Here is a 14,225-nt window from a genome sequence, read left to right on the forward strand (position 1 = left end):
TGAACCTACTGTTTGCACAAATGGTTTAGGCACAGTGGGCCACTCTTATCAGTTCTGGAAATGGTGGCAATCATCCCCAAATCCAGGTTCCCAGACATCATTCCAGGGCCAACTTTGTAAGCAGGACTTTCTAAAGAGAGCAGTGTCAGGTCTGCTATATGAGCTCTTTTCTCCACAAAGGGGAACAGGCCCGACCAGAGAGCAAAACTTATTATATACTGTATTAATGACAGTGTAGTGTTGACCCAGGGGTAAGATATAGATTAGTAAAAATGAATAAAGAGCATGAGAGAGGTAGACTTCCCCACTCCCATATATAGGTACAAAGCTAGCATTACAAATCATTGGAGAAAAAGTATTATTCAACAAATGGTTTGTAACAATCAGGAAGCCTTATGAAATTAAATACATTGGATCCCTTACTCATTTCATTCATAAAAATATACTTCTCCTCAACAAAAGATTAAATACAAAAAAGACACTTTAAAATAAAAGTTTATTGAGGGTAAAGATACCTTAAAATGCAAAAAAGGAGGAGGAGAGTTCATGACATTGAATTTGGCAATGATTTATTGGATATGAACGCGAAAGCACAATCTAAAAAAGAAAAAATAGATAAGCAGTATTTCATCAAAATTAAAAGGTTTTGTGTATCAAAGAGCACTATCAACAGAGTAAAAAGGCAGCTCATAAAATGGGAGAAAAAATTTGCAAATTATATATCTGATAAGGGATTTAAATCCAGAATAAAGAACTCCAGGCTGGGCATGGTGGCTCAAGCCTGTAATCCCAACACTTTGGGAGGCTGAGACGGGCGGACCATGAGGTCAGGAGATCAAGACCATCCTGGCTAACATGGTGAAACCCCGTCTCTACTAAAAAATACAAAAAAGCTAGCCGGGTGAGGTGGCGGGCGCCTGTAGTCACAGCTACTCAGGAGGCTGAGGCAGGAGAATGGTGTAAACCCGGGAAGCGGAGCTTGCAGTGAGCTGAGATCCGGCCACTGCACTCCAGCCTGGGCAACAGAGCGAGACTCCGTCTCAAAAAAAAAAAAAAAAAAAAAAAAAAAAAAAGAACTCCTAGAACTCAAAAACAACAAAAAAGAAACAGCACTATTCAAAAATGGGCAAAGGACTTGAATAGACATTTCTCCTGAAAAGATATACAAATGGCCAATAAACACATGAAAAGATGCTCAACATCACTAATCATTAGGGAAATGCAAATCAAAACCAGGATACCACTGCACACTCATTAGGATGATTATTATTTAAAAAAATAAAAACAGAAAAATCAAGTGTTGGTGAGAAGGTGAAGAAATTGGAACCCTCCACCAGGTGCTCCTCCAGGAGCACCGCAAAGGCCCAGGCAGAGCCAGCGCTCGCGCAATGCCCGAGAGGGCAGCGCGACGGGCCAGCGGGACAGCACCCTCACCGTCGCGGAGGGGGGCCGCCCGCGAGGCGTCAACCACAGGAGGCGAAAGCAAGGGGTGCCTGCTGCGTCGGAGGACCCCACCGACCCCCGCCGGACACCAGTGGGCACTCTCTGTGGGGGCTCCAACCCCACATTTCCCCACCTGCACCCCCTGACACTGTCCTACCAGAGGTTATCCATGAGGGCTCCACTCCTGCAGCAGACTCCTTCCTGGACATCTAGGCATTTCCATACATCTTCCAAAATCTAGGCAGAGGCTCCCAACCTCAACTCTTGCCTTCTGTGCCCCCACAGGCCCAACACCACATGGAAGTTGCCAAGGCTTGGGGCTGAAACCTTTTGAAGCAATAGCCTGAGCTGTACCTTGACCCCTTTTAGCCACAGCTGGAATTGGAGCACTGGGATGCAGGATGCCATATCCTGAGGCTGCACAGAGATGCAGGGCCCTGAGCCCAGCCCACAAAACCATTTTTCCCTCTTAGGCCTTCGGGTCTGTGATGAGAGGGGCTGCCCTGAAGGTCTCTGAAATGCCCTGGATACATTTTCCCCATTGTCTTGGTGATTAACATTCAGCTTCTCTTTACTTATGCAAATTTCTGCAGCCAGCAGCTTGAATTTCTCCCTGCAAAATGGGTTTTTCTTTTCTAGCACATGGTTAGGCCTCAAATTTTCCAAACTTTTACCCTATGCTTCCCTTTTAAACAGAAGTTCCAATTTTAGACTACCTCTGTGAACGCATATGAGCGTACACTTTTAGAAAAAACCAGGTCACCTCTTGAATGCTTTGCTGCTTAGAAATTTCTTCTGACAGATATGCTAAATCATCTATCTCAAGTTCAAAGTATCACAGATCTCTAGGACGGGGGAAAATGCTGGCAGTCTCTTTGCTAAAGAATAGCTAGAGTGACCTTTTCTCCAGTTCCCAATAAGTTCCTCATTGAGGCCTGGACTTCGTTGTCCATATCACTATCAGCATTTTGGTCACAACCATTCAACAAATCTCTAGAAAGTTCCAAACTTTCCCACATCTTCCCATCTTCTTCGGGCCCCTCCATCCTGTTCCAACCTCTGCCCACTACCCAGTTCCAAAGTCACTTCCACATTTTCAGGTATCTTTACAGCAATGCCCCACTTTCCTGGTACCAATTTTCTGTATTAGTCTGTTCTCACACAGCTATAAAGAACTACCGGAGACTGGGTAATTTATCGAGAAAAGAGGTTTAATTGGCTCACAGTTCCATAGGCTTAACAAGAAGTATGGCTAGGAGGCCTCAGGAAGCTTATAATCAAGGTGGAAGGCAAGGGGGAAGCACCTTTTTCACATGGCAGCAGGGGAAAGAGAGAGATGAGGGGAGTGCTACACACTTTTAAACAACCAGATCTCATGAGAACTCACTCACTGGAACAGTAAGGGGGATGTCTGCCCCATGAATCAATCACCTCCTACCAGGCCTTCCTTCAACATGTGGGGATTACAGTTCAACATGAAATTTGGATGGGGACACCAAACTATATCAACTGTTTGTCAATGGACGAGGGATAAACAAAATGTGGTAAACACACACACACACACACTAAAAGATTACTCAGTCTTAAAAAGAAGGGAAATTTTGATATACGTTACAACATAAATGAACTGTGAAGACCTTATGCTCAGTTAAATAAGCCAATTAAAAAAGATAAATATTTTATAATACCACTTTTAAATGAGGTATCTAAAATAGTCAGTTCATAGAGACAAAAAGAATGGTGGGTACTGGGGATAGGGGAAGGGGAATGGGGAGTTAGCATTTAATGGGGAAAGAGTTTCAATTGGGGAGGATGAAAAAGTTCTGGAGATGGATGGTGGTGATGGTTACACAGCAACGTGAATATACTTAATGGCACAGAACGATAGACTTTAAAATGTTCAAAATGGTAAGTTTTATGTGATGTATTTTATAACAATAAAAACCACAAATCACAAACATATGAATAACTGTGACTACATGGAAATTTAATGCATGTAAGACAAAAAGCACCACAAAAATGTAAAAGACAGCTTGAGAGAACATATTAGCAACCTTTAGAATAGGCAACAAATTAAAATGCTTTTAAGCCCTTGAGAAAAAGACAGAAAGCATAATAGAAAATAAATGGACAAAATATATGAGAGACAATTCACAGAACAGAAAGTCCAAATGGCGTATAAACATATAAAAACATGCTCGTTCTTGCTAGGAATCATAAAACCACAAGATCAAGCAATGACAATACTATACTACTGTCACCAGATAGGCAAACAATATTAAGCCTGATAACAGTGGTATGGATGGGATGTTTGCAGATGGGAACTTCTGCACAATTCCAGAAAGGTATGCTTATGCAGTGACTTGAGAGTAACTGGCAATATTCAGCAAAATGGAAAAGGCACACAGTTTGAAGAAGTTGAAATATTTAGTTGAAATATGCATCACTGACAAAGACTTTGTGCCAAAAATATATAACCGTACCCACAGAGCCATCTAACAGCTATATTATAGCCACCCTCAGATCCCTCGTGATGCCTAAAAGCACCAAAAAGAAAACCATGAAGTCCCTCTGTCTCTGGCTGGTTGGATGTTTGAGGCGGGAGGAGACAGAAACGTATTAGATATAGGTTAGATTTTGTTTCAGTGATGGATTTCAAATTTCTTATTATTAAAAATAATTAAAAGATAGATGATAGTGTCTTAGTTTGTTTGTTCTGCTATAACAAAATACCTGAGACTGGGTAATTTATAAACAATAGAAATGTATTCTCACAGTTCTGGAGGCTGGGAAATCCAAGATCAAGGTGCTGGTAGATTCAGTGTCTGCTGAGAGTCGATTCCTTGCTTCCAAGATGGCGCCCTGTTGTTGTGTCCACACAGGGTGGAAGGGCAAAAGGGATAGATGCTGTCCTCACATGGGCAGAAGAGAGCCCATGCTCTCAAGCCCTTTGATAAGGCCCCTTGTGATGTTGTAAAATATGTATTTGGTCTTGGTCTTCATCCCAGAGTCCTGGCATCCAACTCCTAAAATCCTTAGAATCTTCAAAGTGATGTGCCTTTTTATATACTAATGAGTTGACTGATGGCTGGCAGCCCTAGGTTGCTTCAGGACGGGGGTTGGAAAGACTAAGGCAAGATTAGAAGATTGGATCTTTCAGCCCCCCAACCCCCACCTCCAGAAAGGAGAGAGGGGTTAAAAGTGATCTTAATCACCAATGACTAATGACTTAATCAATCATGGCTATGTAATGAAGCTTCCATAAAAAAACAAAAGGACTGAGTTAGGAGAGCTTCAGGAGAGTTGAACACATAGAGGTTCCTGGAGGATGATGCACCTGGAGAGGGCATGGAAGCTCTGGGCCCCGTTCCCCATATCTCAGCCTATGCATCTCTTCACCTGTTCCTTTGTAATATCCTTTATAACAAACCAGTAAATGTAAGTAGGCATCTCCCTGAGATCTTTGAGCCACTCTAGCAAATGAATCCAACCCAAAGACAAGGTCTTGGGAATCCCAATCTATAGCCAGTGGGTCAGAAGCACAGATAAGACAATCTGGAGCTTGTGATTGGCATCTGAAGTTGGGGGCAGCCTTGTGGGACTGAGCCCTCACCCTGTGGGATCTGACACTGTTCCCAGGTAGACAATGTCAGAACTGAACTGAATTACAGGACACCTAGCTGGTGTCCACTACAGAACTGACTGCTTTTTTGATGTGTAGAAGGAAAACCCCCACATATCTGGTGACAGAAACATGTTGTGAGAATTTATTAAGAGAAAGTGAGTTTGTTTATTCCCATATTCTCAGAGCCTTAATTCCACCCAAAAGCTTTCATCTGCATGACTTAATCACCTCCTAACTGTCTCACCTCTTACTACTATCACACTGAGATTAAGTTTCAACATATAAATTTTGGGGGATACATCTGGACCTACATTGATAGATATATACATAAAGAGACAGAGAGATGAGAGAGAGAGGTAGGTAGATAGATAGATACACAGATAGATAGATAGAGCAAACAAGTGAACCATGCATAGATCACTAATGAGAGTTTGTTGAATCAAGAATGATAACTAGTTCAGTTTTGTGCACTAATAAAAGAAGAAGGAAACAACAGGAGAGGGAGAGATGGAGAAGGGAAAATGCATATTCTGTATGACTCAATAGGTACAGTCCTTGGTCTACATGCTAGAAGAACTTACGCACAAGAAAACACAATTAAGAATGTTTCTTTCAGTGCTGTTTATAATGTCAAAGAATTGACAGCAACATCTACACCAATCAACACGGAAATGGAAAGATCAGTGGTAGTATAGTTATATGACCGAATGCCACATAATAGTTAAAATGCACTAGCCAGATCTGTTTGGATCAGCAAGGTTAGAGAGTGGGAAGAAGATCAAGTAGGAAAAAGATAAGCTGTGCAAAAATATGTACAGTAAGAAACATCTGTAAAATTTGAAGCCCAGAAAACAGTATTATATGCAGTATTCTTTATGAATACATGCATATACTGTAAAAACACGAACACCTGGATAGGAAAGTCACCCTCATATTCAGAAAATAGTTGTCTCTGAGATACCACAGAGAGACTGGGCCCAGAGGAGGGCAGAGATGGGACTCCAGTTATGTCTGCAGTGCTTAATTTCTTTTGAAAATAAAAATTTGAGCAAATAGGAGAAAATATTAACATTAGGAAATCTTGGTTGTGGAGCATGGGTCTTTGTTATGTTGCCCTCAGTAATTGTTTTTGTGTTTGAACATTTTAAATCAAGAGCAAAATAAAAGAAAGGCTTTCATCCTCAGTAGGATCCAGGATTTCTCTCTGGAACATTTCGCAGCCCCCACCCAGTACCAGCAGGAAGCCTAAAGCCCCAGGGAATGAAACCAAGAGGCGCCCCTAGGTCCAGTTAGAGAGATTCACGAAAGTTCACCTTGACACTTGGGTCTGCTTGTTTCCCCTCTCTAAACCTCGGTTTCCTCATCTGTAACATGAGGGCAATGGAGCATCTGCCTCACGGGACTGGTGAGAATTGAATGGACTGAGCTCTGGTTCATCGCAATCCCAGCAAACGCTACAGCCTTCTGACTGTGAGCATTATTACACTAGTTATCTCTTATCCCCAATATTTACCAAATATGAAGAGGAAAATCAAGTGCCCTAAGGACTCTCTTCATTCATGACCTTTCTTTCTTAAGCTGGAGGTCAAACCCAGGATGTCTTAAATATGAAAAGATGACCAATGGAGAACAAGCAGCAGTGAATACGTCTCTGGCCACAGACTTAAAACTCAAGCTTCAGAGTGACTTGCCAAAAGCCTCCCAGCCTGAGATTTAGAGTCATTGGAATAATTCTTCGGGATAGGTCCCTGCCCTACCTCCAGTACAGATTCTGTTAGCCTGACTGTGCTTGTTCAGATTTCAGGGACTTGCCGAATCTTCTCGCCATGTGGTCTTGTCTTCCAAACAATCTCTCCTAGAAACCCCACCCTAGGTCAGCTGTCCAGATATGAGCCAAAGGCCATGGGCTAAGATCTGTGTTCCTGACTCACACAGACCAGGCGCCCAGGGCGGAGTCTGGCCTGAGTTCCCATGAGTCACTAAAGCATGGGCCAAGATTGACACTTGGAAGGCGACATTCTACAGTTTCCCATCAGGAGGTGCTGCAGTGACAGCTCAGGTTCACACTGAATCTTGGGCACATGGGTGCCTCTGTGCCATGTATACCTTTGTACATGTTTAAACAGGCCAGATTTTCTATGAAATGTGAGGGAACGAAAAGGTGGCCGTGTGTGTGCATTGCATATTCAGAGTTTCACTGTTTTCACAGCGACATTGTCAAACATGTTTCATGAATCCCTATCCTTCAGAGGTAGGAACTGAGAAGAACTCAGAGGGAAGGACAACTGGCCACATTCCCACAGCTAGGGAGGAGCAGAGCTGGGCCTGGGATTCAGGAGTTCAGATTCTGAGCTGCTACTCTGCCCACTCCTCCCTCTGTGTCAGTCCAGATACTCTAAGAAGCAGATGCCCAGATGGGATGAAATGTGCAAAGGGGAAACACCTTCCTCTTTTGTTAGGGGAAACACCTGCAAGAGGACACAGGGAAGGCTGGGGAACTACATGGCCAGGTGTCCTCACGAAGGAGAGAGGGAAGGGAGGTTGGTGGAAGTGCCCTAGAGGTGCAGCCTAGAGAGGGTTGAGCAAAGCCACTGTCGCGTCTTCAAACCAAAGTCACTGTCAGGGAACTTCAGTTTCTCCCAGACCCTCAGAGAGCAGCCACTGGGGCCCTTGGTCCATAGCTCCTTGTCTTGGAGGTCTTCACAGCACACTCATGATTGCCATACTGTCCGGTTCCCTTGAGATGTGGCTCAACCTTTTGAAAAGCTATTCGCCAATACATCTCAGGAAACTTAAAATGAGCACAGCCTTTCCTCTATGTACTCCCCTTTCTAATGAGTTATCCTAAGGGAACAGGATAACTCCAGGTCCAGAGATGTCTTTACACGCAGCATTGCTGAGGGTAGTGTCAGTTAGCAAAATAAATAAATGTGCACGCATACAGAAATGATTTATTTGATAGATGAGAAGGCACTTGTAGGGTCATCTGCAGAGCACGTGGGCCCCCAGCCAAGACAGTCAAAGGTTAAGGCTGATGATGTCACATGAATGCCCCAAGGGTATCAAAAGGTTTGTTACTGACATCATGGATGTCTCTGGGGAGAGCCAGACAGGCCTTTCCAACAGGTCCAAAAATGGCTTGAGAGATTGGAAAAAGGAGACTAGCTTGGGGATTTCATTGTGGGTAGGGTGCTGGGCTGGGTAGAGGTTCCTGTGCACTGTGGGCAAGGGCTTACCTAGTTAAACCTCCCACCAATGCCAATGGAGAGAGAACCCAGTTTTTTTTTTTTAATCAGTTTGCCCAGATAAGGAAAGGGTGGGTGAGACTTAAAAGCTGTCATCAGTCAAACATAAAAAATAAAATAAAAAAATAACAGCAGAGGCAGACTTTTTAAGCAGTGAGAGGCTGCCGTGCATTCATCTACTTTTCTCAAGTGGGTATGTTAATATGTTAAAAACTACTTTCCTGTGTCTTCCATCTCTCTTTCACTTCTGAAGGCTCCAAGGTACGTGAGGTGGTGATTCACCTTGCAGTTGGCCAAGTGAATGTCCTGCTGTAGGTAAAATCTCCCCGTAGAGGGCCCTAAGGCAGGCCTCAGCAGGCCTGGGTATGGTGGTGAAATCAAGCTGAATTCTCCCCTCCAGTAGTGAAGCTAAGATCTGTCCGACTCCTGAATCTATTTCCAACTTGTTTCCAGACTTTAAATTCCTTAAATCACAACATAAAAATAACCTTTTGGGCCAGGCATGGTGGCTCATGCCTGTAATCCCAGCACTTTGGGAGGCTGAGGCGGGTGGATCATTTGAGGTCAGGAGTTCAAGACCAACCTAGCCAACATGGTGAAACCCCATCTTTACTAAAAATACAAAAATTAGCTGGGCAGTAGTGGCATGCACCTATAATCCCAACTACTCAGGAAGCTGAGGCAGGAGAATCGCTTGAGTTTAGGAGTCGGAGGTTGCTATGAGCTGAGATTGCACCACTGCACTCCAGTCTGGGCAACAGCATGAGACCCTGTCTCAAAAAAAGAAATAAAAAAGAAAAAAAATAACCTTTTGTATATAATATGATATCAACTATGTAAAATAAAAAATAACTTGAAATACTGAGTATGGGAATATTGTCAGTGGTTGACTTTCTATGATATTTTTCTGACTTTTCTATGTTTTCCAAATGTTTTGAGTGCACATTACTTTTAAAAATTGAAATAGATTTTGTTTTAACATTCTCCTCAACATTATGCTTGATCTGTGAACTCCCTTACAACAGGGTTTAGATCTGTCATGGGAGAAAATCAGAAGTGAGACTAGAGAAGAAGAAAAAAGTGATGTTCCGCAACAGCTCTGTTAGATATGAGCTCCCAAGTGAAAAATCACTACCAATGTGAAGCCTTGCAAAAGGTAATTCTTGTGCCAAGAAAAGTCTGAGCAGAAGTTTGCTTTGCTTTTTACAAAGATACAAACTCTAACACCTAATCTTTTTTTTAGGCAGATAGGGTCTTGCTATATTGCCCAGACTGGAGTGCAGTGGCTACTCACAGGTGCATTCATAGTACACTATAGCCTTGAACTCCTGGGTTCAAGAGATCCTTCTGCCTCAGTCTGTAGGCATGTGCTGCAGTGCCTGGCTCACCAACACCTAATTGTCTCTTAGGCTTTGGTATTCTGTTAATGTATTCATCAGGGAAGGCTAGGTAACAAGGAGTCTTAAACGTGGAGCAGCCCAACACAATAGAAGTGTATTTCTTGCTTATGTAACAGCCACAGTGGTGCCAAAATAGCACAAGTGAGAAATGGATGTGGGAATGCCCCTTATTTGATGAAGCCACTCAGGGACCCAAGTTGATCAAGGCTTTGCCCCCTCCAACTAGCTGCTGGCAAAGTTGCCTTCATCATCTCCATTCCAGCCAGTAGGAGGGAGGAAGGCCTGTGAGAGGTTTTCGTCCGCCAAGAAGGAAAATGGCCACATCACTTGTGCTCAATTCCATTTGGCTAGAACTCAGTTACTTGGCTAATTTCACTGCCACGAGATAGGGAAACATAGTGTCCACCAAGGAGCAAAAGACATGGATTTTGATGAGCCACTATCATTTTCTATTAGTGTTTTAAAAGCTGGTTCTATGCCCAGCAATTAATCACTTATAAAGGATCCAAAAATAATGCTGGATGCCACTAACCAAATCAAATAATTAAACATCTTCGAAACTTTGAATTACATTTATAAATTGCTTACACTCAATTTGCTTTTAAATATCTCAGTGATCTGACAACTCTTCCCAATACTGAAGTAATTCTTATACATCAGATAAAGTTACATAAATAATGAAGTATAGATACATGATATACATATGAGATATATAAGACAGGAGATCTATATCTTATATCATAGATATGACATCTACAAGATATGAGGTCTACATCTTACAGATATAAGATCTATATCTTATATCTATATAAGATATATTTTATATATATTATATATATAAGCTTAGTAAGATTTCCACTTAAAATCACAAATATAAATCCATTATTGAGCTGTATATTTAATTGGAGTCAAAAGACTACCACTCTAAAATATCAAATTATCTTAATACCAAATTTATACTGATTCCTTAATGTGCAAAAATAATGTGGTGTGTTTTGAGTCTCTTACATACATTGGAAGCATCCTGGACTTTGTCTTGTTATGTGTGATTCTTTCTCCCTGGTCACAATTTGCCCCGGCCCACTGGATAATGACAGAATTTGAGGGTTGTTATTGGCTTAGATGCAATGAAGTGTTTTTGCAGGAGGTCTTGAGGAGGGTTGGCAGTCCCCCAATCAGCAACAACCTCAGTGAATCTCACTGGAGTTGCAAGCAACAGGAGGTGAACCTCCTCAGACAGGGGAGGAGTGCTGCTTCTGCTGGCAAAGGAAGCTTGGCAAAGTCTAGAAGTTCAAAGTTTTCATTGTCATTGGAATCTGCCCATGTGTCCATTTCCAATTCTCAAGGCCCTGCTGTTTCCCCAATTAACATCATAACTTAAAGATGAAATAATAAAAATGAAAACATATGCTCATGAATGTTTACAGCAGCTTTATTCATGATAGCCAAAACTGGAAACAGTCCATTCATAGGAAAGCAGGTAAACAAGTGGTGGTATTTAAACAATGATATACTACTCAAGAAAAAAAAATGAACTGCCAATACACCCACAAACACAGATAATCTCCAAAATATGATGTGAGTGAAAGAAGCCTTACACAAGAGGACATATTAGATGATTCCATTTATATAAAGTTTTAAAACAAGTTAATCTAATCTATAGTTGAGGAAACAGAGGTTACCTTTACAGATGTGGGGGCAGGGATCAATTGGGAAGGTGTGGGAGGGAATATGTTGGGGGTAATGTTCAGACTTTCAACTCTGATTGGAATTTTGTCAGCTAAATGTCCAATTTCATAGTCTACAAGTTCTGCTTTCCAAATAATGGTTGGTCACAATTCCACTAAGTTTTCTGCTGCTCTGTAACTAGGACTCACTTTACTCCAGTTCCCAATAACATGCTCCTCACTTCCTTTTGAGTCTTCTCTAGCAGCACCCATCTACCGACAGCCTATTTATGATGATTTAGATATTCTCTAAGACAATATAGGTTTTCCCTGCTGTGCCCCTTCCTTGATCCTGAGTCTTCACCAGCCGAGTTCTTAAGATCCCTATTTCTACTGAGAGTGGGTTCAGCACAATTCAGGCCTCATCTATCATGCTCCTGAAAATTCTTCCAAACTCCACCAATTGCCCAATTTCAAAGCGACTTCCACATTTTTAAGTGTTTCTTGTAGCAGCACCCCATTTGTGGTACCAAACATGTATTATTGTTTCCTATTGCTGGTGTCTCATATCACCACGATATTAGTGGCATAAATAACAAAATTGATTATCTTACAGTTTAGGAGGTCAGAAATCCAAACGGATCTCACTGGGCTAAAACCAAGGTGTTGGTAGAACTCCATTCCCTTCTAGAAGCTGTAGAGGAGAATCATTTTCTTGCTTTTTCCAATTTCTAGAGACTGCCCACATTTCTTGGCTTGTGGCTCTATACCTCTAGCTTCAGTCAGTAATGCTGGACCACGTTCTTCTCATATTGTCATGTCTTTGATTATACTGCTTCTGCCTCCCTCTTCTGCTTTGAAGAATCCTTGTGATTATTCAAAGGCTCACCCAAATAAACTAGGATAAGCTTCTCTTTTTACGGTTAACTGATTAGAACTTTAGTTCCGTCTGCAACCTTAATTCCCCTTTGCCATCTCTATTTGTCCATCCTCACACTGCTATAAAGAACTACCTGAGACTGGGCAATTTATGACAAAAAGAGGTTTAATTGACTCACAGTTCTGCAGGCCTAACAAAAAGCATGACTAAGAGTCCTCAGGAAACTTACAATCACGGCAGCAGGCAAAGGGGAAGCAAGCACTTTCTTTATGTGGTGGCAAGAGACAGAGACAGCATGAAGGGGAAAGTACCACACACTTTTAAACCATCAAATCTCCTAAGAACTCACTCACTGTTATGAGGACAGCAAGGGGGAAATCTGCTCCAATGATCCGATCGCCTCCTACCAGGCCCCTCCTCCAATGTGACATGAGATTTGAATGGGGACACAAATCCAAACCACCTCACTGCATGGAAATCTTTAGGCATCCTGCCGACCACACCCAGCCTGGGGAGAATTCCCATGAAGTGACAGGGAAAGCAGTAGCCCAGATGGAGCCCAGGGATTGCCTTGAGTGGAAGTGATGGAGCTGAGAGTCCAGGGAAGCAAAAGCAGGTAGAATCTACAAAGGAGATTACAAAAGAGGAATAAGAAAAAGTAGGGAATAAAAGAAAAATACCTGAGACTAAGGAAAGAACCACTAGAAAGCATTAGAGGGAACAATCTCTGGAGCTTACTTAAGTATGAGAAGAGTTCCTCTTCCCTCCAGCCAGAGTGGAAAACCTTATTATTTGTGGAACATCCAGTAGAAAAATCAGAAACATACTACTTCAGTAGTGGAGAGAAATTTACCCTAGGCTAAATGATGGTCTGGTCTCACCTCACAAGCTTAAAAGAAATAACCAAAATAATTAAACTGTTTTCAAGTAACTTGCCTGTATCCCAAAGGAAACACAAAAATATAGCAATTCTAAAATATCTAGCACCCAACAAGGTAAAATTTACAATGCCTGTCATCGACTAAAAAGCTACCAGGCACGAAAAAAAGTAGGAAAATATAACATATAATGAAGAGAAAGAGCAACCAATAGAAACGGACCCAGAAATGACATGAGTTGTAGAATTAATAGACAAGGGCATCAAAACAATTATTCTCACTGTATTTTATGTATTCAAAAATGTAGATGAAAGATTGAGCATATTAAGAAGCAACACAAAAGAGATTTAAAATACCCAAATTGAACTTCTGGGGGTTAAAAGTACTTCTGAGATAAAAAAATACACTGGATGGGATTAAGGACAGATTTGATACCATGGAAGAAATAATTTGTTCAATTTAAGATTTAACAGAAGCTATTTAAATGGACACAAGGAGAGTAAAAAGAACCCTTCTCCCCCAAAAAGTAGAAATGCATAACTGGAATCATGAAACAAAGGAGATAGAAAAAATGGGAAGAAAAAGTATTTGAAGGAATAATAGCCAAAAACTTCCAAAGTTGGTGAAAACCATAAACTCACATATCCAAGAAGCTCAGCACAGGACAAGCACAAAAATCCTGAAGAAAACAACACTAAGAAACATCATAAACTTACTTGCTCAAAACCAGTGATAGGCCAGGTGCAGTGGCTCACACCTGTAATTCCATCACTTTGGGAGGCCAAAGAGGATGGTTTGCTTAAGCCCAGGAGTTTGAGAGCAGCCTGGGCAACATAGTGAGATATTGTCATATCTTTGATTATACTGCTTCTACCTCCCTCTTCTGCTTTGAAATTGGTGATGAATAATGGCACATGACTATAATCCCAGCTACTCAGGAAGCTGAAGTGAAAGGATCACTTGATTCCAGGAGATCAAGGGTGAAGTGAGCCATGATCCTGCCACTGCACTCCAGTCTGGGTAATAAAGCGAGACCTTGTCTCAAAAAACTTTTAAATAACATAAATAAATACATAAATCACAGTGA

General features: G+C 41.7%; 2 long non-coding RNA genes across 2 annotated transcripts in view; one reads left to right on the forward strand and one right to left on the reverse strand.

Annotated features, from left to right (window-relative positions):
* The window catches only part of LOC117086284, a 53,670-nt gene that overhangs the window by 9,988 nt on the left and 29,457 nt on the right, over nt 1–14,225 (reverse strand). The window lies entirely within an intron of this gene.
* Nucleotides 1,333–14,225, forward strand: part of LOC117086283 — a 30,025-nt gene continuing 17,132 nt past the window's right edge. The window contains exon 1 of the long non-coding RNA XR_004438260.1: nt 1,333–1,534. This is a non-coding gene — a long non-coding RNA (uncharacterized LOC117086283). The remainder of the gene's footprint in view (nt 1,535–14,225) is intronic.

Source organism: Trachypithecus francoisi, unplaced genomic scaffold, assembly GCF_009764315.1.
Source record: "Trachypithecus francoisi isolate TF-2019V2 unplaced genomic scaffold, Tfra_2.0 Lachesis_group1, whole genome shotgun sequence".
Taxonomy (NCBI): Eukaryota; Metazoa; Chordata; class Mammalia; order Primates; family Cercopithecidae; genus Trachypithecus; species Trachypithecus francoisi.